The sequence below is a fragment of the Xiphophorus hellerii genome, chromosome 16, assembly GCF_003331165.1.
Source record: "Xiphophorus hellerii strain 12219 chromosome 16, Xiphophorus_hellerii-4.1, whole genome shotgun sequence".
NCBI lineage: Eukaryota > Metazoa > Chordata > Actinopteri > Cyprinodontiformes > Poeciliidae > Xiphophorus > Xiphophorus hellerii.
The window spans coordinates 5,302,241-5,328,504 of record NC_045687.1 but is presented as its reverse complement, the minus strand read 5'-3'; the positions used below and the strand labels follow the sequence as shown (position 1 = coordinate 5,328,504).

General features: G+C 37.0%; 1 protein-coding gene across 1 annotated transcript in view; it reads right to left on the bottom strand.

Moving 5' to 3' along the window:
• The window catches only part of asic2 (acid-sensing (proton-gated) ion channel 2), a 344,015-nt gene that overhangs the window by 293,862 nt on the left and 23,889 nt on the right, over positions 1–26,264 (bottom strand). The gene's annotated exons all lie outside the window — the stretch shown is intronic.

Here is a 26,264-nt window from a genome sequence, read left to right as displayed (position 1 = left end):
AACTCTGCAAATATAACCCTGCTGGGAAAAGTTAGATTCTCATCTCTAGGGTATCTGCAGAAATACAAAATCAAAAAGAAACAGTTACTGCAAATTAAAGAAAACACACTTTAAAAACTAGTGGGTTTGTGTTATCTAGGCTTTTACAGCTCTAGATAACTCCGGTGGAAGGTTGTGTGCATAATAATGAAGGTTATTACCAAAACAAGGCTAACATTTAAAAATATATATATGTAACTTGCAGAAAAATATGCACTTTAAAGCAAGGTATTTAACATAGGCTGACAAGAATATAAGAATGTCTTATTATAACAGCTATGTAGTCATGAAAGCTGATTTAATAAGTAAAAGATCCTTTGAGATTAATACAATATGATGTTGATGGCCTTTTCAAAGTCTAGGTTAAAAGAGGGTCCGTGAGTTTATCTGCACAAAAACCATCTATTTTATGATCATCTAAAATGCTATAAAGCTGCAACATTTGTGATTGTGGAAAAGAAAAAGCCAGGATAAGCTGGTCTAGACATCTTTTACATAAAAACACAAAGTTTCCACTTTTCTCCTGGAACTGGAAAATCTTAGGCTCTAAATCTATATCAGATTTAGACACAAAAGACAGAAAATGGCTTAATGCACTCAGGAGACATTAAGTAGGTTCACCCTGCTACGGTTAGATAGAACCTCCTTGTACTCTCTCAGCATAGATTCATTATGACGCCTGTACATAATTAAGACAGATCTAAGACTGTTTCATTGCTGATGAGATATCTTAACTATACAGACAAGCTTCGTCCAGCAGAGCTCCATTAAAAATATAAGCATATGATCTTAAAACCGGCCCGAAAAGACACACAATAAGGCATTCCTTTGCATTAAACAATTTAAAAGTTGATTAAATCTTACATTAGTCTGAATTAGTGAGTAAATCTGTGCTGAATGAGCATCAAAAAATTACTTTCAAAAAAGGACATATAACATATCCACTATTAATACAATAACAAAATTCCTTACATAATATTACTGAAGAGCAGATTCCCTTCTGTATTTTGCTGTCGGTACATCTACAACTGCAGACGAGAGCAAAATAAAATCTGTAATTAGTAGTTTTAACACATACTAATTGGTACCATTTAATAAAACACAGTATGACCTTACAGCTTGTAAACACAACTTGAGGAGCTTTGAATTTTTTATCTACAGAAAAGCAAAAAAGTTTCTTAGTTCTGATTTTCAAGGTTTGAAAAGGCGAGAAAATTTTTTTTTTGTTTTTTCTTCTTTTAGTTTTCAGGGAATCGATTTAAAAAGGTCTGCAGTTGCCTCTTGAAAGCTGAGATGAGAACTTTAACCTTGCACAGAAAAGCACTTTAAAATGCATTTCACCAACCGGCAGAAATGGAGCCGCATGTAAGGCACTTGTTACTGGGAGCAGGTTGGGTTTCTGTGTGTGACCCAACGATACGCTGAAGGCTGGAAACAGAAACCTCCCATTATGACTTCTAACATCGCCACTTTTGCAAACAAACTGGGATGATTTTTGTGTTTTGCACTTCTAAATTTACCATCAGCGTCAATCTGCCTGGTTATAGAGGTAATAATAACACCTAGGACCTTCAAAATAAAGGGAACTGAAAGAACATTTGTTCCATTTGAGTTTTTTTTTTTTAGATTTAGAGATGAGGCTGCAAATCTCCTGCATCAGAAACAAATTGTGTGTTTTCTACAAAAGTACTGACAACCAGGTCAAGTATCTAATTGTTTATTCACTGCTAAACTGGGCAGAACTGTTCTTGTGCGACTTCAATCCAGCTAAAAATAAAATAGAGTGTACCTTACTTTAAGATAAAAAATGCAAAACAAAGCAGTTTTCAGTGCTGCACTTTATACACAGTCCTTAAGAATGTATCTTACAGCAGGCTGCACAGACTAACCAATGTCAAACCCACAAAACTACGCATTTAATTGAAAATTGGGTTGTAGCTCAATTTTTGTTATTGGTTTAATCCAATAAAATAAAAGTTTTAAAGTAGAAAATGACTAAAAACGGATTCTATATCACCCTAAACCACACTTGCAATGGGCCATTGGAAAAAAGAGAAAGAAAAAGACCGGCCCAGATTTGCTTATGGACCCAGGTAGTCACTTATATTTGCTGTCAGGGTAAATGCTACAACAACAAAAATAATATTTCTCCACACTATCCTGCAGCTGCAAACTTTCACCAGAGTACAACATGTGGATGGGTTCTTTAGCAGCAGAAAGAGAGCGGCAGGACAGAAAAATTGGACCTCTTGAAGCCAACAGACATACACTTAGACATCCACCAGAAAAATACAGTGAAAAAGAAAACAGACAGAAGCACTTATATGATCAGAGACATTCATAACTGCAAAAATACTTTTCAGTTTCTCATGGGGGGGTTCAGAATTTTGTTCTCACTGGAAAACAGACTTGGGCCATCCCCCGTAAAATAAAATACTTGTGTACGTTGGGCTTTTTTCAGGCAGGTAGAAAACTTTGTTGCACATGTTGCATCTATTTTTCCCTCATCCAGGGTCGGATCGTGGGGCCGCGGCCTAAGTAGAGAAGCCCAAACTTTCACCTAAGGCAGGGTGTCAAACTCATTTTCCTTTTGGGCCAAATCAAGATCATGAATCTTCTTAAAGAGCCGGTTGTGCCAGAATGTATCAATGAAACCAGTTAAACTGTTTAAAATATGAATAAATTTTTAAAATTAAATAATATTTAACATCGTTTCAGTCATTCCAGGATTTTACAATTGTTTTTGTAATTTTTTTGCAGTAAAATGTGCTAAGAATTTAGAAATATTTGAGCTTACGTATGTTGGAAAAAGTCTTGCAGTATCATTATGGATTATAACATAATCTATTCAGTAGAAGTGATGAATACTGCTATCTGCACGTGGGAGCAAATTGTCACTTAGATCCAATGTTTTTCACAATTTTTGTGAAAAATCAGCAATAAACTCACAATTATGCATTATTGGGAAAAAGTGCATGGATTTGATGATTTTACATGAATTTCCACAATAAACTGGAGGGAATAATTGATGCAATTTGTCAGTAATCAGTTAAAAATTGTTGAATTGATTGATAACATAATATTTAAGCACACTGTCATCTTGACAGTTCCAATTATGTGTCCTTTTAGAGTCTAGAGGGCCACATAAAAAGCTGTGGCGGGCCAGATTTGGCCCCTGGGCCTTCAGTTTGACACAAGGCGTTCCCTGGCCCGCCAAGAAACACAGTCCATCTCGGTACGTTTTAATTTCAGTTCAAGGCTCACCGACACAAAGACTCACAAGACAGAATCTCACAGCCTTATTAAAAAATTTAATTTAATTTAATGCTATGCCATCATAGAAAAACAGTATGTTATAATAAAGTAATAAACATTATGGATCAACATTATGATCACCATAGTTGCCATGCAGCCCTATGCAAGACGAATTGATGTATTTTAAATCTCGCACCTTTATATCAGAACCAGGATTAGCTTTAATGTTTTATTTAAAACCCTGAACTGTTGTCTCAGGTCCTTACTGAAACCAAAACAGAATTCAAAAAGAAGAAAATGTGGGGAAACGTAACATGGTATCAAGTTGCACAGTTTTAAAATAATATTTGAAGAGAAAGAATGAAAAATTATGCTCTGAGAAATTAACTGTTGACTGGAATTGACCGTTTTTCAGCTCAATCAGCCCTGTCTGGTGACTTAAAATCTCTTTCCAAAAAATTAACACACAACAGAAGATGCTACCAGGTAGAGCCTACAACACTGTGAAGTAGAGACTAGATGCAGAAAAAGATTCACTGTTGGCTGCTTTCAGTTCAGTGAGGTGTTAGAAAATAAAAATCCGATGATACACTTAAATGTAGGAAGCTGTTTAAAAAGGAAACTGTATTTTCTCCATTCCTCCCGAGACCTGTCCGTTAAAGATGAGAGAAAGCAGATATCAGAAAGCCTCCACAGACAACAGGAGTTATATTTTATCCTTTTGGTTTTTCACTCCATTTCTCAGAACATATGCTAGATATAGAAACATTTAAAGCCTTTTAGAAATATTCAAGTTAAAGTCAGTCGCTACACAAAGAGACTGCGGTTTTGGTAATGGTGCGTGGGATTTTTGCTGAAATATCATGCAAAACTCACTTCTAAATGTCACTTCTAATAATTTTGTCTTAAAATTATATTTTGTGTTAGAGTGACTGCTCTCTCAGACATTTTGTACAATGGATGAATTGATAGCTGCTCATGGTAGGAAGGTTAGAAAAAGCATTTTGCATCCTAATCTCTGAAATTGGCCACAACATTTTGATTGGTGCATCAACAGCTCTGGAAAAAATTAAGAGACCACTTAAAATTATGAGTTTCTCTGATTTAACTTTTTATAGGCACATGTTTTAGTAAGATGAACATTGCTCTTTTATTATATGAACTACTGACAGCATGTCAATGAAATTCCAAGCAAAATTTTTTTTTTTGATTTGCAAAAAATAAGAAATATTGTAAAAAAAATAATTAAGTTAAGCCACCTATAACAAGCGAGTGATTTTCAATTAGTTTTCACTGTTGGTTTCCTAAAAACATAAAATTAATTCACTATGCTTCAAAATATTACTGAATGCAATTATTTTACACCTGTTCAGTGACGTAGCCTATCAGATCATGGATACATTTTTTAAAGAGCAATATTTGTTTTGATGTACAATAATAGACTGACAGGGTTTGTACTTTGTCATTTTTGTCATGAAATTAATCCATAAATCTTCAATGTTCATCTCTCTGGGATTAATACAAGCTGGACAAAAAGGTCAAAGATACTTGATTACATCTTTTGCCTAAAATTATCTACAACACAATTGGATTACACCAAAAGAAAAAAACCTGCAGCCCATGTGATTTAGCTGGTCTAATCAGGAACTTCACTGGAACAATATTAATCATGTAGCCATTTCTCTGCAACAGATCTCATTGTTAATTGTACTGGTCCTGCACATTGTCATGTAAAATGACCTCAACCAAGCCTATCATCACAGCTGCGCAGCCCACACACATTTCTTCGTTTTCTGTTTCACATGGTTTTCCGTGCACAATTCAGGCCTTCAGCTCACCAGAGCTGAGTGTGATTGGATCAGACATCAGCACGCCTGCTTCTCGCAGCACAGACACAGGCGAGCACAAAGAGGCACGATCCCCAGATCATCACACACGCACATACACAAGAGATATCTGAGTGTACTGAAGTACAAATAGCACAACTGCACATTGAAGACACAGAGGAAAAAATGGATTGTGAGGGGTTTTTTGCCATCTGGCATGACCCCTGGCATTTCAGATTTTAAAAATAAAAAATTCTACATTTCATCTGTACATCTTGAAGTCAGAAAGAATGAGCATCAAAGCACAGCAACAGAAAAAAGCCACAGTGTTCAGAAATATGCCAGTGATCTAAAACTTCTGCTTCTGGAAATGTTTATTTTCATCACTTAAGCATTATGAGTGCAGTCTATTTTTCCATCAGATCCATTTAAATCCAATTCACCTGTCACTTCACACATTGATGACTTTATCAGCCACTGTGACTCTAATATTAGCTGATATTTGCGTCTGAATACTGTAATCATTGCCAATCACTTGACGGCTTCTAGCCTTAAACTATTTTTCATTTGGCTGCAAGTGGTTACCTGTGGTCTCTGTGTCCAGAGATCTGGACACAGAGAATTGATCAGAACAACAGATCAATTCTGATCTGTTGTTCTGACTAACTCTTACTGTCGCCTGGAAACTGGGCCACAATTAGTTTTCTCTGTTATTTCTGCAACTGGCACCAAAAGTGGAGCTGTTTCTGTCTATGTGTCCTTATTTGGGTATGAAGCTTGTTTTTGTTTGTAGTTTTGTCGCAAAGGAGGAAGTATTCTTGCTTCTTGATGTTATTTTTCTGTCTTTGATGCTGTGTAACCCACAGGCCCCATTTTCCTTTTTGTTCTTCCTCCAGAAAAGTTATAATTCCCAAGTTACCTGTACAGGGCTGCAGAGCTCTATTCATATTAGAGTAGAGAGATCCTGGATAAACAAAGTCTTACTCCTTTTTTGAATTTAAGTCAGTGGTTCAGTTATTGAGATATATTCTGCATGGACAAAGTGGGTTCTTTGCCAATACTTGACCATGTTTCCTGTCACAATAATGCATGCTTTCATCATGGGCATAAACACAATTAATGTAAGGTTTTTAATTATCTATTTGAGCTGCTTATTTTCCATGTTTTAGAAAACATCTTTTTAACAAATACTGGGAGTACAACCTACACTGATAATTGGTTAAATATGTCTTGAAGCCTTACAGTTTGATCACAGTTTTTGTAATTATTAACAAGCTTCTGGCATAATTCTGGCTGGATATTTCAGCCATTTTCTTGGCTGAATTGGTGGAACTAACATAAAGCCCAGTTTCTCAGCATTCAGATAGGGAAAGGTCATTCCTCATTCCTTGCACATTTTAAAACCACTTTAGATGTTTGCTTGGAATCATATTTCTGCTTCAACACTCAGTTTTGTCAAAGTAGTAAACATCTAGTAGTCTTTGGTTTAAAGACAGACTAAAACCTGGAGGTAATTGTTCGTTATTCCATCCACTTTGTAACTACTAAAAGTCAAAGTTTGCCACAGGATTATGCTTCGATGACAATTTGTCGTATGTTTAATACAGAAACTGCAAAGTTAGTTGTCACTCTAATTTTGTGGCACCTAATTTCTGACTGGAAAAACTAGAAAATAATAAAAACACCAGAAACTCACTGGAAGGATTGATCCTGTGAAAACCAACACATATCTGTGAGATTTCTTTTGGTGTGCAGATTTATTTGTTGTTTCACAGCAAACAACAGACTTGAGTAAAGTTTTCAAAGACATAATGTAGCTGCATGGCCTGAAGAGTGAGTGGAAAAGTAAAATGTCAGTGTTTTCACTTGGATGTTTTCAGACTTACTGCTGCATAAATACTTAGAGAACTGACAACTAGTCTAACACAAAATTAGAAAAATATGGGGGTTCCTTTTTTCTCCTGAAGCATCAAATCTTCATATTATATCATATACTATCAGATACTATGGGATTTGATTAATCCAAGTCATACAGAAGAATCTCTTACATTTAAAATAACCTCTTGAAATGAGTAATAAGATAAAAATATAGCAAACCTTTTCAGTAACATGCATACACAAAGACACTAATTTAGATCAAATATATATATTTTTACAACAAATATATGTGTAATTGGATGTCAACCTTTAAGTTGAACAACCACCCACGGTCTGTTTACAGTATATTTACAGTCACAGGAAACAACGTCACCTTTTTTGCAGAAAGAAAGCATCAGATTCAGAGATTTTATCTTGAGAACACCGATTTGATTAAAGTATTAAAAATTTATGCTTTGAAAGGATTCCCCCCCCCCCTCCCCCCCCCAGCAACACCTCTATAAAGAAAATGAGGTTCTGTGATTGTACTGCAGCTTGCACCAAAACAGCTTGCCTGAGGCATCCTGCAGAAGGGAAAGTGCTAAAATGGCATTGTTACATAAAAGGTACGGGTGGATACTGCACACCTCCAAGCCACAATTTAGCAGCATAATTAATTTCAGCTCAGATGAGCCGATTTTTATCTCTATGAACAGAAAATAAACAGTGGCAGGAAGGCGGATGAGTAGATAGTAAGAAATATCACAGAACATAAAGGAGCTCTGCGTGAGATCCAGCTGAGGCCCGAGAGAGGGATCAGTGGTGTGTTTGTCATCTCATTATTATCTTCCTGCCACCTTGGTGGATGTATAATTCACTGGTCAGCCTCGCCTTCCAGCATATCCAGCCCTGCTGCAGCAGCTAATTGCCACATTGTGTGAATGTAATTCTCCCTCTGATCAGGCTTTCACTTTGATGAGTTTCAGCCAGCAGTGACGCTGTAGATAACCATTTAGGGCACTAGCTTAAGCAAAATCAATCTCTGCAAATACGGTTTTGGGTTTTGGAGTTAACATAGTGTGATATTTTGGCATTACTTTTGCAAGAACATATCCTGTCGGTGTCTTGTCCAAAAAAAAACATAAAATCATGTTTGCTTATCTCTACCTACAATGTACTAGAATGTCCAGAGCTGATTATTTTCCTTTCCTATCAGTGTTTTTTCATATATTGTCCAAACAGAATAGGCAGGAGGTGTTTATTTTTATTCTGCCACATTTTTTTGCTCAACAGTGTAATTACAGCCCTGTGCCCACAGAAAGAGACACCATGTCAGCAATTCATGCTTTTAAGTTCTTGTTTATGTTGCCTTGAACTCATACAATACTTTTAATACTGCTCAGGCGGTTTTATGAAATTGGAGATGAGGCTTAGAATGAGTTTACATGGATACTTTTATCACAAGTGTCTCAAGCCAGACTTCATGGATGTTTTACGATCAAAATGCTCAGTAGAAGGGCCAAAAAATACATTTTTAAAAACTAAAATGACCAAAAATGTTGTGTTTTTTTTAATACTCAACAATAAACTAAGCATGAATGAATTTTAATTAATATAGTAATCAGATTTTTTTGGGCTTGTAGATCCAAAACTTCAAATGGTTTTTCCAAAAATAAAAGGCATCCAGACTGATTATTATTTTGGGCTCAATTTAAGACGTGGAAAAAAATATTTGTCTGTTCTCAGCAGTAAAAACAGGATCTACGTCAGTCTTCATATGAAAACACTGTTTGTATTTAATTCAGCAATTAAAAGCAGAATTCGGTGCAAATTGTACTTTACAGTATAAGTCAATGAGTAGACTTAGTCCTATTTATCATCAAAATCAAAGTTTTGTCCTAATTTATTTAACTATTGTGGTTTGGAGGTGGGAGGGTTGAATAAAAATCATTCAAAGGGGCCACAAATGGCCCCCGGACCCAACTTTGAACACCCTTGCTCTACAGGCGTACAGCTTCACTAATTCACTCAGTCCAATGGATCAAAGTGGATAAATGGGAATGTCTTTTGGCAGTAACGGTAACTAACTTTCCCCACTTTTTCACAAAATAGTTCCATCAAAGTCAGGAAGACAAGTCCCTTTATAAGCTGCCTCTGGCTGTTCATAAATAACTGATTACGTCTTCCTTGTCCTGCACACACGAGTATTCAAAGGTTGAGCCACAATCCCAGAAACAAATAGGGACTGCAGCAGAACTCAGCAGCTTCATGCAAACATGCAAGTCTTGCAAATAAAAGTACATAAAGTGTTCGTCTTCTTTAATTGTAACGACCCAAACTGCTGTCAAGTTTTCCAACAACTAAAGAAATTTTGCTTAGGTGATCAACAGTGATTTGGGTTGGTCTTGGTGATGTCTTAAATATCTCTGCCATTTTGTCACAGATGACTTTATAATAAAAACATTGCACCAACTCAAATTGCTTTTAATACCTTAATAACTTGATATGCTAATAGATGGCTTTTGCAACGCAGCCAATCAGGGAGAGCATTTATTTTCCTTGGCGCTGATTAACTGTAGTCCCAAAAGCAGAGATGATCAAGTCTGTAGATGTTACCTGCTAGCAGTCCTAAGATAGTTTTCAGAAAACAGTTTTCTCTGGACTCTACTCCACATTAATCAAGCTTGTCCTCATTTATCCATCAAAACAAATGTCCCAAACTTGCATCTCACTTCATCTAAACTTAAAACAAGTGCGTCAGAGTGTATGCATTTCAATAAAATCCTGCAAATTTAAAAAATAATGCCTGCTTCTAGTGTCAACAACTGAACACTACTACAGAGAATACATATTAATGGCTTTATTTAATTTTTCAAACATTTATGTGAATAAATTTGCTCAAGTGATGTTTCCACGAACCTTTTTACTCGTATCTGACATACAAATCACTAAATTAAGTATCCTTCTGTCATTCAAGAGGCAGAAAAGATAAATAAATAATAATAAAACATATCCAGACATTTTTATTGCTGTTAATGTGAGCGAGGCTTTCATAGACATGCTCTTTGTGGCAGCTGAGTGGAAGCAGTTTAGCTCCTCTTCACTGCATACTGTGATTAGTGGGGATATGACAACATCACAGGACAGAAGATGTGATTTTTTTTGGCACTAAACATTAATTGCCATCAAATTTACTTTGTCCGTATTGGTGTTTTGGCACTTTCAAGGCAGATTTCCAAAAATAGGCCCTTGAATAGGCCCACTCAAGAGACCAGGACAGAGTTATTAATCTTTAAAAGAGAGACAAGAGGGATAGCCTCTTTTTGGTAATAGGCCATCATCACTTGTCACGGAGGTTTTTACTTTAAGATTTCTTCTGGGACGGCAAGTTATTTTTGAGATCATATCACTGACCTACATCTGAAGTGCACACGTCTTAGATTCTGACTTGTTAAACAAGTTTTGACTTGTAAGTTTTGAGTTTATGATTAAAATTGATGGAATACTGAATGCTGAGCATAAGTAACTAAGACAACAGTACAAATACCAGGTACAGAGTTTTCATCTTAAGAAAAAAAAATCACCCTCGAGTTGTTTTAGCTCCAACTAAATATATAAATGTGAATCTATTTAAAGTGTTAAACACTTTGAAAACAGCACAAACAAGCAGAAAACCTTTTATAAAGACTTCAAAACCTTCCAGCAAAACACATTTGCACATCCTGCATATGCAAAGTGCCAGTGGCATTCACTGGGAATCGTAAATTAGGCACCTGGTGAGTTTAAGCTAATATTTTCTCTCCTAACTAGGGTTCGTCATGTCTCCGGCGGTTCGCAATACTTCTCATTACTTAGTCCCAACGTGCAAAAGTCTGCCCCTTTAAGTTCAGCAACATTATCCAAATTAAGTAGGAATGCATTATTAACAAAGACCTATTAAGCATTTTTGCCAAGATCAGTCTTTTCAAAGACCTTTGATGAAATTTCACAATTCAATGAGATTCACAGCAAAACACAACAAGTAGTTGTCCAGAAAAACGCTGATCTGACCCAGTTTTAAACACTGAAGAGATCATACCACATACAGAGAGAACAAAAGAAACTGCCTTTGGGAAACCTCTGATGTTTCCTGGCTGGCCTCAGAGTCAACTGAGCAGAAATAAAAACTAAAAACTCATCACAGTAGGAAAGTGAAACTAAGAACAGCAGCAATAGGTGGTTTACTGGTACGCCTCAGCCGTGTGGAACAAGAAACCCACCGTGCAGCCTTCATGTTTCTCACATTTGTTTACTCCCTGTGATCCATTTCCCCTCCCATTCAAACACCTTTTATACTCAGTGCCCCATTATTTTAACATCTAGGAGCCCAATAACAGATTATTCCACATAAAAGATGAAGCTGAAAGCTTAATAACACCTAAAAATCAGATAAATGCCAATTCTCAAAGGAGTTCCCAGTAACTGCAGACTGTAAGGCAAAGAAAGACCACATCATGTAGAAGGTTTATTTTACAATAATAGATGAGAGCTTGGTTAGCAGAAAAGCTACATAACCGTTGACTGTGGAATATTTAGGAACTTTCATGACTGGATTTGTTGCACAGACGGCATCCTATCACAGTTCCACGCTGGAATTTACTGAGCTCTGGAGAGCAACCCATTCTTTCACAAATGTTTGTAAAAACAGTCTGCTTGCCTAGGTGCTTCATTTTATACACCTGTGGCCATGGAAGTGATTGCAACACCTGATTCCAAATGCTATTGGCAGTATAGTGCATCTCCTGATGATAGATTGAGTGGTAAATATTCTTTTCTCCCAAAAGCTGATATGAACTGCTTGATATATTCAACTACTGGCACAAAGTCTTGATCTAATACACTCTTAATCTAAAAGCACCCTAGGGAAGACTGTATGTTGAAGTTATTAAAATCAATGAAATGTGTAAACCAGGCACATTTCAGTAGCTCTACAATGCAACAAGGCAAAGAAGGAAAAGCTTTTTTTTCCTGTATAGTCTCATGACGACTAACAGTGTTATACTTTTATCTTTACAGAAAGCGTCCACCAATTTAATGGAGTGCGTCACCCGTAATGGCACTGCAGAAAAGTTCCTAACTTAAAATCAACACTACTCGGTGCTTTTCTACAACTGAAACAGGATACCGTTTATGAAGCCATTTGTCAAACTCTTCATGTCCAGTGCAGAAACCAGGGTAAAAATTAAATTTTTCGGGTTGAAATCAAGCCCTTAAAAAGGCTTTCTAGAACTTTCTGGAATATTTTCTATGAACTATTGGAGCTTTATTGTAGGAGAGGCTAAACAAATTGTTACTGGTTGAGTATTCCCAATTTAATCTACCCTGCAGTTCATAAATTTTAAATTGTAAAATAGGAGAATTTGCTACTTTTATTTGCAAACATTCAAGCCAAGTCACTCACGCGTTGTTGTGAAATTTTAATTAATTGTATTACATGAATTGTAGACTATGATGTCTGCGGAGCCTGAAACTCACACTTTCATCAAAACCGTCTTCTGTTTTGGGAATTAAACCAGCAAAGATATGACATTAAAATGTACATCCCAGCAAATTAAGCAATCACATTCTCCAGGATTGTGTTGTATTAACAGATTGTCAAAAAAAACAACAAAAAAACTGATGCTATAATGGCCATATGTGGTCACTCCTGCTCCAGGACACGTTTTACAAGGTTTAATCATTAAAAAATATGGATAATTACAAACTACCAGTTATTTCAATTCAGTTTCAGTGTGTTAACGAAGTGAATTAATCAAAATATGGCTGCTGATCACTGGATTACAACCTTAACTAGAGATTTTCCTAGAAGTTGAGGAAGATTGTGGATGTTAACTTCTGCAGTAGTACCAAGAGTGTTTCCACTGTTCGTATTAATGCATATTTAGGTTTATTTGAACGAGTAAAATAGTCCAAAAGGGGTAAACTATTCACAGATTTCAGCTTAACGCCAGTAGCTGTGGTCCCTCATCCATGCTTTGTTAGTATACCTTTGTGAATTCTTCAGATTTCTTACGATTTAAGAAAACCTCATAATAAGAAACTCCTATAATCTCGGTTTATTTTGAGTAAATCTGATAGTTTCATTCCAGTGAACATTTTATGCTACATACACTATCAATCTGTTCTTGAACTTCACATATAGATTATCTGTACAGCAGTACTTTTAAAAGGTTAGTACTGCAACAGCAGTTACTTTTATTGCTAAATGTCAGTTGAAGTGCATCTCTAAGCATAACAACATCTGGTATTAATGCCAAATATATTTAAAGGAGAAGTCTGGCCAATGAAACAGTAATATTTCATCACAGATTCTTTCTACAGCCAACAAAAGCCAAACAGCTTCATTGATTACTATGTCAAAACATACATAAAAGGAGAATCCACTTTATTGCTGATGAACTCGGTGAAAAAGCCAGGAAGGTGCAATGATATTCTTGAAGGCTGTAATGTTGCACACTCCAGAGAACAAGCAACCATGGACTAACAATCACTGCTGGCAAAAGGACAAATAACCATGTTGATTTAAATACACAATCAAGCTTAGGCTTTAGTTTTGATCCTCTTTCTTCCAGCTCCATATGGAAGCAAAAAATACACGATTTCCAAGCAAGGTCATGCCCTTCTTGTAATGAATAAGTTAGCATGATCTGAATACTGATTTCTCTGAATATTTAATCTTTATGCAGTTGTAATGAATCAAGAGAAAAATCACAGACAACACACAACCATCAGAGAACATTTGAGAAAAAAAAAATCATGCCAGTGGCAGCAAACTAGTTTTTACATTCAATGCACTAACATACTGTACGCTGAATATACATTTACAAATGATGCATTAGATAAAAACCAAAACCTATAGAACAGTATTGATAAGTATTGAGGTGCCAGCAACAATTTAAAGTCTATGATATTGCAAGTGTTATTCTCACCAGAAGCAATACCTGAGCACCGTTTTTAAGGGTGTGTTCACACTAGCCCTGCTTAGTCTGCTTTAATCTGATTTAATTTAGTTCATTTGCCTAAAAAGTCTGGTTCTTTTTGGGAGGTGTGAATCCACAATCGAACTCTGATGTGAACCAAAAAGCAAAGTGTGGCCTGCCTAAAAATCTAGGTCTTGGTTCAGTTCAAGTGAACTTTGGCTCCGTTCAAATGGAAATGTGAATGCAAGCGGACCGGAGACCGCTCCAAAAGCAGGAAGTGAACTATAGCGCAAGGCATTCTAGGTAAATACAACCAAAACAAGCAGTTGTGGGAGAAACCCTACAACTGCTAAAATCTGAAACCATTTTTGTTTACATTTTGTGAAGAAGGATGTTGCGTTCATGGCTTCTTCAGAGGTTTTTATGTTGTTTCTTTTGGTGTAGCGCCACCACAGGCGAATGTGAAGAGATTTTCCTGATTACTTTGACAATGCAATGTGAAAGCAATCCGCAGAGCTGAAAATGTAACAGATGAAGCAAATGCTATCTTCATACTATTTCCTCCCTGGCAGCTACACAAGTAACATCCAGTTTCCCTTCTCCCAACCTGCACATCTCCAAATTATCTCAGCTTTCCTCTTCAACTTTGTCTTCAACTTGAAATCTTCTTCCCTTCCTTTTCTAATCTTCCCATCTGATCTCTGCTCCCCATCTTTTTGTTCCTCTAAACCACACATTACAGCAGGAGTCACTTCCAACTTTTCAACCATCCCTCTTACTTTTATTTCTCAAATCCTTCTGGACACTTCCACCCTGTTTTCCTCTCCTCAATTGTGCACTGTCTTTTGCTTTTGATAGTTGACCCTTGGAACTGTAACTCAGGCTTAAGTCCCTCTTATTCTTTCCAGGATTATTTATTATCTGTCTCTACTACCACACACCTCACCATAGTCTTACCGTCCTTTTACAAGCAATAACAAGCTATATAAAAAGGAACAAATCAACATAGTTTGTACCTTTGTACCAAGCTAATGTGAAGCTTCCAAGTGTGGAAGCAACTAAGCAGCTTATAACCAATCTCCATCCACAGGTCCCGCATATTTTAGTCAAAGTGATGTGGCTTGGATGGGGGGAGAGCTTCCCAGGACATATTTTTTAACTTTGAATAAAATGTAGACAAGAAGACAGAGACATGAAGTCCAATAGTGAACCACAATGATTCTACAACAGGACAAGTGTCGACGTTTGGATCAAACAGCTATTTACTTTCTCTGTAGCAGCTTGGGTTCCTGCTCTGGTTTGCAGAAGGGATTGTGAGAGTCAGCTACAACAGCTGCTCTGTTGGAGCTGAAATACAAAAAATAAATACTATTTTATGCAATTATTAAACAGTGGACTTTAATAACTTTACTAACATACGCATTTTCAAAACATAATTTGAATATCCTTATGACGACTTGTGACTGCAAACATAATTATATCCGATGTTTAAAAGTCTCTTTATAGTTATAATATTTTAACCAGGGTGCTACTGGTTAACAATAAATAACAGGGGTAGAAAACACAATAGATCAGAATACAGACAGACTGCTTATTGTGCCAATAAAAATGTTAATTGAGAAAATATTTGCATTTGTCAGGGGACTTGCAAAAGCACTACAAGGTCATTTCCTTTAGCCATCCCACTGCTCCACAAAAGCAACAAGAACACCAAAGTCCTGAAAAATGCAAAGTGTAGGGCTAAGAGTGAAGGACAATGAGAAAAAATGGAAATCAGCCTAGGAAAAAAAGCCAATTTAAATAAAAGTTTAGAGTTTATAACTGCTAATAAATTAAATATGGGTCATTTCAAAACCTAATTGAGTTATAAATTACCACAAAAATAATGCTCTTTTCAAGAGAATTTAATTTATTCAGACATTTTTTTAGTCTCTTCCCCAAATTAAGATAATTTCCCACATTTTTATTGGATTTAATGTCAAACTGCTTTTTAATTATTGGTAAATCAGCTGGTAGATCTTAAGCATAACTGGGATTTTTTTTTAAATCTACCAACATTTGCTAATTATGCAACTTTAATGACTAACACACTTTTGCATGCAAAATGGATAAAAAAAAAGAGCTGTCTTATTGTTCTTTTTCTGTTTTGGCACGACTGTAGAAAATGATTCCCTTTCCAAAAGCTTCTTACACCTATTGTGCTTTCTCTCACTTTATTTTAAACACCTCAGGGAGACTGAAGATAAATGCATCTCCTTTCCTCAATACATACTTCCACATAGAAGAATTTATTTTGTGTGCAAACTGTTAGCACTTTGGTAGGGTGTGTTACTGTATTGAAATATAGATTGGGTTTTTATTCTCCCAACTCGCTGGTCAGCTATCAGGACCAGTCAACCATTAAAACGTTTGCTTTCAGATAGACACTTTTTTGGTTCGTCTCCAACTATTACAGAATGTGGGATCACTCTATCATAAAGGTGTTGAAAATGCCTTTTGCACTGCTATTTAATCACCGTGGTATGAAAAAATGGTTGCCCCATTTCTGATTTTCTACTTTTTTGCACGTTTGTCTCACTGACAAGCACTTTTCCACTTCTTAATGATTAGGTAATGATAAAAACATATATTGTTCAGCAAGGCTATGAAGATAGATAGTTTGAAAATATAAGGTGAGCACTTAAAAACATTTACCTTGCAAGAAAGGTAAATCTGTAGAAAGAGTTTTCAGTACATACAGACACACAAATGTTACAAAGCTCCTTTGTTATGGTTGGTTCATCTTGCCGGCCACTTCAGGAGAGTTAATAAAATTCCACTTCTTCCCTCCCACTGGGCCCAGTAGTTAAAAGCTTTCCCGTGTACTTGTCCTTGAGACCAACCAATGTCGTCATGGCTTTTAACTCTGGCTGCCCTCTCACCATTTCCTTGTTGCTGTTTTACAAAACAGGACTGACCCTGGTACTGGCAAAAAAAAAAAATAATCTACTACTGCTCAGTCTAACAGAGACATACAAACTTCCTATTCACATTTTTCTGAACTTGTTTGGAATCGAAAAGCTTTGGATTTAAGCTTTATAAAGTGGAGATTATATAATAAACTTACATACATTTTCACTGCCTCCATGAACAACCATATCACAAAACAGAAAATTATATCCTGAAACCACTAGCGTTCTCTTGGTTTGTTGTACATAAAGTACAACAAACCAAGAGAACAACAGATACATCAGGCTACTGGTTACTAATGATGAAACAACACAAATTCAAATCAGTTCAGAACCACGGATGGGTTCGGATCATTTTGACACTTATCAATTTCAACTCAGAGCCTGAAGCAGCTAGCAACTGCTGCAGCTGGGTTTATTGTTGATGCGTTGAAGCAAACACGCAGAGGCACGCGCCGCATGCGCAGCGTTTCGCAGCACCTCATGCACCTCTGGATGCGCGATCCGCGTTGAATTATGTTCACATGAACTGGAAGATGCTCTTCCAGGCGGCTCCAATGTAAACCTCAACTATAAACGCCATACCGCTGTCTTGGCTCACACGTTCTCAAACCGAACTGTCAAAAGCACGACTATGACTCGGCCTTCAGTCCCTGAAATCGCCGCTGTCGAGTGGGAATAAAAGGGGTCGTAAGCTAGGCGGCTCGGCTGATACAATTTACAATCAGTCTACAGCAAACTCACACTTTGTGAATGTCAGAGTTGCTACCTGTAACTAGTCCGGCTCCTTCCAGTTTTGGTGGGTCTGAATCGCTGCCAACAAAAAAGTCTGGTTCATCTCCAAGACAAGGAATAAAATATGCGCCCAGATTTTGACTTTTCTTTGCTCTCTTTTTTCCATCCTTTTCACTTTGCCGCTCCATGAGCTCCACTCATGTTAACTTAGTCCATAGAAATGCTCTAGATAGTTTGCCATCTGTTGGCAAGAGACCGATGATGACGTTGGTAGACGGCTGGTGACAAGCTGTACCCAGAATACACTTGGAGACAATGTTGGCGATCCGCTTGTAATTTTGTGTGTCATAAAATTAAATGTAAGAATGAAAATAAAGCCAGTCATGTAGCACAACATTTTATTCAATATTTTACACCCACTATGTCGCTAAAATCAATCGGTCTTGTAAAGGTTTTAGCAACATGAGACAACAATGACTGGGGCAGCCTACTATATAATCTACTGGGGCAACATTCTGTATAATCTTACATACACCGTACTCAACAGTCGTGCGCCGTGTTTTCCAGCGCTCGTCAAACGTGATAAAGACTTGGATCCCTGAAGTCCTATTCTGCCTCCCATCCGGCCCCCCCTAGACCCAGGGCGGGGGCCCGCCGGCCCCCCAGCCCCTCCTGAAGCCCCGCCCCTGCCTGAAACTCAGCATGAAGCTGAGTCTTTCTGAGCTTCTATTGGCCTTTGAATAAAAATACTATTTTTGCATCGCTTGCTTGGTAGTTGCTAAATTTCCCTTCTCTCATAGATGTATGGCCCCTGGAAAAGAAAGAGAATAAGCTATTCCAGGATTATTTTCAATTTAAAAACTGCTCTCACACAACTCCCAATAACAAACTGATGTCCATATGTGAAAATCACTCTGGATCTCTGACAAAAATGTGCATCACATTAGCTTCGTCCTCTATAACAGGTTTGTCATGGGGGGGGAAAGGAACTAACCAACAATTGCTAAAATAAACCAGTACTTTTCTGATCCTATTGCAGTTTTTTCCATTTTTATCTGATTTCTATGTAGCTAAAGAAAACATTTTACATGCTAAAAAAGAGAAAACCTGAAACAAGCATTAAATGAGATCCGAGTTTTCCTAGTCTCAACGGGAAAATCAACACAACTTTCTCTAGTTTTAGACAAATGAGCTTTACTCACCAGTGTGCAAACATAAAAGCACATCTGCATATGCATGAAAGCATTTTAAGTGCTCACCATAATTTGCATTCGAACAGCGACATCATCTTCCATTGCATTAAATTTTCTACACCCACCTAAACTCTCAGCAGGTCCTGCTTCTGAGAACGGCGTAATGAGTATCAGTTGTTTCTGTTTTAACTTCTGCTTGAATTTATCTGCAGGGAGTTGCACAAGTGTGAGTGCAGTGAAGGCGAGGATGAGGAGGAAGGAAAGGTTGACAAGTTCATCAGCACCTCAGTCATTCGGAATAGGCCCCTTGAGCTGCAGGCGCTCAGGTCTGACGGGCATTTTCCACTTATCCCTGACCGTCAACTCTCTGCTGATGCTTTGGTTCACTTGAATATTGCAACAGTCTCTCTCTGATGCTTTGCCTCTACACTTCTCCACACCTTTCCTCATGTTTTCCACCATCTATCAGCTGCATCGGTTCCCGTATTGATGGCTTCTAGCAGTTCCACTTGGATCCATACTGCAATCATGTCCTTCCATTTCTCCTCCATACAATCTCTCAGAGTCTCCCTGTCATTTTTGATGACAGTTTCTCACTTTTACATTTTTTGATGGAGGCTATGAGGCCTTAGAGTTTAAAAGATCAAGCATGGACACATTAGATATAGTTGAAGGCATTTTTTAATATCTAGATTCTAGTTGTCTTTTAATGTACAGTTTTAATCTATCTCACTGCTCCCCAAAGCTGCCTGATTCTTAGACCCTCTTAAATCTATTTAGAGTGAGTGCAGATGGAAGTTGGGGAATAATTATCCGCACAATTTGCATGAGAATGCCACTGCCTTCTGTATTCCCTCCACATTCTGCAGCTCCATATTTTCATTTTAAGCTTCTGTCACATTGACTGTGTCTGATAAAAATCTGTGCGAAGGAAGGATATGCATCAGCTAGACTTTCAGCTGGATTTACGATCTCTCAAACGCCCAAGAGAGAAAATTAATACTCTTCTTTTCATCAAACTCCACTATAATGCATCAGTACCTTCAGGAGAAAGTCCTAGAAACAGGAGTGGCGTTTTGAACAACACCCCAAATTTCCTGCTGAAATTGCTGGAGGGTTTCCAGCATTTTTACTCCTTTATTCCCCCATGTTTCACAAATTAGGAAGGGTGAAGGGTGCATAGGAGTTTGGGTTCATGCATCAACTGCTACTGCTGAAAATAAGTGGCAAAAACGTACTTAAATTAGGAGGGTAAATAGTCACATTTTTACTAATTATCTCAACTTTATAATCAGAAAAGTGTAGAGAAAGAATGTCATGAGCTATGACTGAAACTACAGCTCCATTAAAAAAAGTATGCAAATAATTATCAAGCTGGATATACCATTTTCTCCTTCATCAGCCAGCAGCTCTTTATCTGCTTTTGTATTAATTAGCCTTTAAAACATTATGCACAGGACATAGGTTTTGAAGCTGCATGTAAGTGCACAGATCTGATTATGGTAATGGCAAAAATGGCTCAGAAACACTGACATAGTGAAGATAACCCATGTTGCAGAGAAAAGTAATAAATACAGCAATGTAAATGCAAAGCAGACAGCATCCAGTACCCACTCCATTTTTAATACAGCTCTCAAACTACAGGCTGGAAGACATATAGATATGTCTGCCACTCCCTGATTCCAGTAACCTCTGACCTCACGCCTCCATTTTAGCCACTATCGCAGCTTTAGGGCTCACGGAGAAGCAGAGGGAGCAACAAATTGTGTTGTGAAAAAGAGTGGTCAAGACCTTTGCTATGGTTGAAAACAAAGTTATTAAAATGTGAAATAGAAAGAGAAGAGGCAAGCAGAGATGGCCCAAAATTGAGGTGCAAGCAAGAGGAAAACAAATGTTGATGGGGTGGAATAACACTGGTTTACAATTACCTGTGGCTGCAAAGACAATGCTTGAAATATGTTTTTATATAAAAACACATTTTGTGAAATCTAATCCAAACCCGTCATTATCAGTATGTTTTTGCTGGCATGCTGTGTTTCACATAGTTTGCTTTGCAAATCTCTTCCCTTCATTTGCAAACTTTAAAGATGGTTAAACTGAACTTATAAATGTTTCATATTGTAGATCAAGAAAACCTGTCATGCTCACCGCAAGTCAATTATAAGCATAAACTCTAGTAAAAGGAGAAAACCACTGACAAGTGTCACAAAACAAGACAGAATGAGGTAGACATGTTTTAAATAAATGATGAATAACTTACAATTTAAAAAAATACAAAGTCAGGTAGCTACTCTGTTCACACAGTGAGTGACAGATTAGGTTATTCCTCCTGGTCAAACTGGATTAATCAGTAATGCAGTAATATAGTCTTTTATGGCTGGAAAATCTGTAAAACATTCAATATTTAAAGCAATGTGAGTCATAACTTAAAACTGAGTGATAAGTGATGCATTCAGGAGCATTGTGAAAAACACAGCTTCAAGAAAATCAGATGCAGGTGGATAACAATTACAATGGACATATTTATATATTCACATTGGGAATTGTGCCATTTTTGTTTCTAAGGTGGAATAAATCTTGACATATGAATTAATATTATGGCCTAAATAGGGAAACACAGGTCAGGGAAGCAACTAAATCTTTCAGTTCTTTCAGTTTTGTCTTGATATAAACTATAAAAGAGGACAGGAAAAAGAAAAATTCAAAATGTACAAACAAAGAGCTTCTACTCAACAGAACATGTGCTTACACATTTTCATATTGTTCAGAATTTACTTCTGAAGCATAATGCCAAGCTGAATATAGTATAATGAAGTTGCAATCATTCATTATCCTCCACAAACAATTGATATTTTTGATTAATGTGTGCACTTTTCGTGTTTCCTATTTTTGCAAAGACAAAAATAACCACGTAACTGCGATTGAAACCTAATGTGGTTAAGAGCGAGTACGAGGGGAAAATAAGCCGCACTGTAATTTGAAAACAAGTGTTTGAATAATTGCAGAAGGAAAGAAAGAGCAGCTTGGAGCTGAATCACAATTATCTACTCGAGATGAAGCCCCAAAGACGGTGTGTACAATTTCTTCTATCTTCCGTAATTTATGTTGTATTGTTTTATTATTTAATTTTAAGGTTAAACTAATCCTACCTTGCTGCAGAGAACCCCCTACCAAAGAGGCCTCGTTTTCCGTCTATCATTTTACTACTTCTAATAAAATTGAACAGTCTCTCTGTAATCACTGAAAGTAATTTATCTTTTACTTTCCTATATCTGTCTTATCAACTAGACCTTTAATTACTTCATTCTCATACTGTCCTTCACTGTAACACCATGATTGTTTCTACTCATTCAGAAGTCCCTAAATAACAGTGTATTATCTGTAAATTCATTGTGCTGCCTTAATTATCATTTACTCTCATTTTGGATTTAAGATAAGCCCTCTTATAGTTACTCATACAGGTTAATGACTTCCAGCCACAAGTGAGCCGAGAAAACAGCTTAGCAAACGCATTCATCATGTGAAATTAAGCAGATCTTCATAGAGATAAGTGGACCGACCAATGAATATTAGAAGGTCAACACGATTATGTGCATCTTGTATAATGCCACTGTGTCAACTATAATTCAACCTGAATACCCAACTATCTTGATATATCTATGCAAGACAAAATATCTATTAGGACTTAACATGGACTCCCATTAAGACTTTAAGGTAGTCAAATCTACAAATACAGTAAAATCCTGCAAATATGGGAAAGAAATGTTTGTACAAATAAACAAATCCAACAGAATGACACATTTACTCCTTTACAATACATATATCCACAACTTTTATGCACTTATATCAATTTAATGCAACATATTATGCCTTGTTTAGAAGTTGATTTAATAAATCTATTTAGAATTTACACTAAAGTTTTGTTCACAACCTATACGGAAATGCTTTTTCTACAAATGAGTTGTTATATTTTGATCATGTAAAGCACTTGTTGTTGAATATGCTAAACAAAAACTTGATCTGACTTTTGTGTTCACATTACGAAGCAGCTCTAAATAAAGGTCAAGCCCCTACCTTAAAGAGATCCAGGATTAGTTGAACATGTTGGCCTATTTATGTTATAATTTTCCTATTAAGTAAAAAATTGCTGTTTGTGTTACGGCAAAACTCATAATTACTTTAAAAATTTACATCTTTTGTTATATTTTTCCACCCCATTCTGTACAGGAATCTACAGAGTAAACACAGGAAAAATAACTTTACCTGAGTAGTTTCTTATCATGTTGCATTTGACTGGTGTAAGTTTAGATAATGCCACACGGTGTCACTGCTGGCTGTAATTAAAAAAAAATTTAATAAAATAAAAACAGTGAGGTGAGTCTGGATCATTTCCCACATCGAAAAAAGAAGAGCACAGTGGGAGAGTATCGGAGCCCAACTCGGCTTCCAAAGGACCTACATTTGTGCTCTCAACATTTCTCTCCAGAAGACTTTGAGTCATTTATATGAGAAAAACTGAAAGGCTCTAACAAATGATCATTACCTTAACGAGCTAAAACATAAATGCAGTGTTACCGTGCTGAGTCAGGCAGGGCTGGAAGCTCTTTGAAAAGCTAATGGAGCTATACTGCCTCCAGTATTGAAACCACTGGTCCGACCGGATTCTAAACCGTTGTTACCACAGACACCGGACCCTAAACAGCTGCTACCGGACCGGACACAGAGCTACAGACACTGAGAGAAACATCAAAGACAAGTAACGCTAATGGAGCTATACTGCTGCTGGTAGTGAACATAAGACCACCGATCCGACCTTACTCTGAACAGATGTTAGCGGATCAGACACACAACCCCACAACCCCCTGCTGTGGTGGCGCAGGGGGTTAGCACGCCCCACATTTGGAGGCCTTAGACCCGCGGACATCGCGGGTTCGACTCCCGGTCCCGACGACCTTTGCCGCATGTCCTCCTTCAAAAATGGCGCCGGCTCAGCTGGCTGTTAATCTGTGTATAAAAAATTCTTGCTGTAACTGCGAAATAATTTCCCTGCTGGGATGAATAAAGTAATTCTTCTTCTTCTTCAGAGCTGTAGAAGTACTTATCGAATCACACTTATCGGTAAGTGTCATTCATTGTTTCATTCATGAAGCTGAAGGCAGCAACAGCAAAACACCAGCTCCTATGTCTAACTCTGTCCTCTTCCTCTGCTTGGTCCTCCACATCTTCATTACCTCTTGAGATTTCTACATTCCTGTCAATTTCAACGCTCCAGTTTAATTTGAAAAGGTTTAAAGGCATTACTCATCACTGTTTTGGCTGGATGGAGCAAGCGCAGTTGGACATTTAGACGTCATTTACCCAGAATGCCTTGCAGCGACATTCATGTGACAATACTTTATTAAAATTTATAAAAAACTAAACAGCCTACATTATTATTATTGTATTGTTTTTACATCTAAAATAAATATTTCCAAAATAAAGTTTATTGTTACAACTAATCAGGGATCCCTTTAATCGCGCAAGACTATGCAAATTTACACTGTATTTTATGCAATTCACAGTAAGTGAGAGAGACACATCACAGTAGAAGCACCTGAAAAGCTGATTCAGACTCAGGGTTCATTTACTCTTCCTCTCCATGGCTGTCTGACTGGACAAATCACGCAGAGAGGGATGAAGTGATTTATTTCCAAATCAGACAGAGCTGAACTCAACAATTCAAAAAGGAAGGAAGGTATGGATTTTACTGGATAAATCCATTCATCTATCTACAAAAACAGTGTGCAGTTGTTTTTATCTGGTGTACTGAAAGATCTTTGATATCAGGTTGTATTTTAGAGAAGCAGCTTCACTGATAACAGTATTTTGGGTTATAAAGTAAATTGGGTTTTGCTTAATAAAGAAAGAAAATAAAAAGCATTGCAGTACTTCAGCTTATTTCTGACTGGCTACAATTATCGCCTGCTCAGATAAAAGTTTTTCTTCATGTATGAAAATCTCACATGACATCATGTGAAAAAATAAAAACTCCACAGGAATTGACTTGAAGATGAAAAATATTAGCAGACATTGAAAATTAGGGGCTGCCAAACCAATTCATGTGCAAACACCCTGAAAGCCTGAAAATAAAAAGCAGCCATTTGTATAAATATGAGCTTAGTCGCCACACACTTGGATTTGCTTTCAAAGATTTTCAGATGTTTTGCCAGAGAACTGACGTGAGTTATTTTCTCATTAAATCTGATGAGCTAAAGTGAGGCTTTACTGAGCGTATTACTGCAGCAAATGAGGACGACTGAGGTCTGGTACTTAATTAGATGCAGTATTTAACATTTGTATTTACCTCAGCAAAAGTTATAGAGGCTGAACAAATATTGCACATATTTTTGGAAAACGATAGTGTCTCGCAGCCTTTTTAAGTATGTAATGTAATCTTGTTAAAGGAATATTATAGCAAACATCACTGGATAAAACCAACTGGCACTTAGTGAAACTATAATGTGTGCAGCTTCTACCTGTGCAGAAAAGCATATTAGAGCTAACAGAAATACAACAAATGAGCAGAAGTGATAAAAAAAAAAGTAGCATTGGCCCAGCTTTAAAGTCTGAAGTTTACAGCATATTAACATTTCCACCACAACAAAACAGCAACAGGGACATAATCAGAAAACAGAATAACCCAAACAACCTGCAAGAAACGGATCAATACAGAAAGAGTTATTTTTCTGTGTCTCACAGCTGATAATCATTTGTAAATAACTATTAATACACAATGACATTGATAAGTGACTTGGAGTCTGTGGGGAAATTACAAGGAGAGGCAGAGGTCTGGAAAGTCCTTTTCTAATATATCACTGTAAACACAACAGTGGAGTAAAAACGGGGACTTGTTGTTTAGACAGTCGGCTCGGTAGTTTCAGGTGTCATGTGGGTAAACTTGCATGAGCAGAGAAGAAAAATTACACACCCGAAAGCGTTGGGTTATTATTCAGCAATGGCAAGCCTTTGCACTGAGGCAGCATGAAAAACAAGCAAATGATGAAATTCAACTCTTTCAGTGCTCAGTGTATTACTATCAAACACAAAACCAGAGAATATGCACAGACAAAGCTTCACCAACAACTGACATGAGCACAACAAAACAAATAGGATTTTTCTTTTCTAGTTGATGAAAGAACCAATTACACCTAAGACGAGTTTTTATTGAGATGCCCTATTCATAAAAAAATCTGCTCTTACGTTTTATTAACAGCTAGTTTCTCATTCACACATTTGTCACAGTAGTTGGTGCTTCCACGAAAAGGCACATTGTGAATAAAGACGATATATTTAGTAACAACAAGAAAAATTTCAACACCATCTGCAGCAAATCTGCTAAATGAAAAAGATGACAGTTAAGGAATGGCTACAGAGGTCAGTAACAAGAGAAATAAACACAGGTTGACAGAAAAA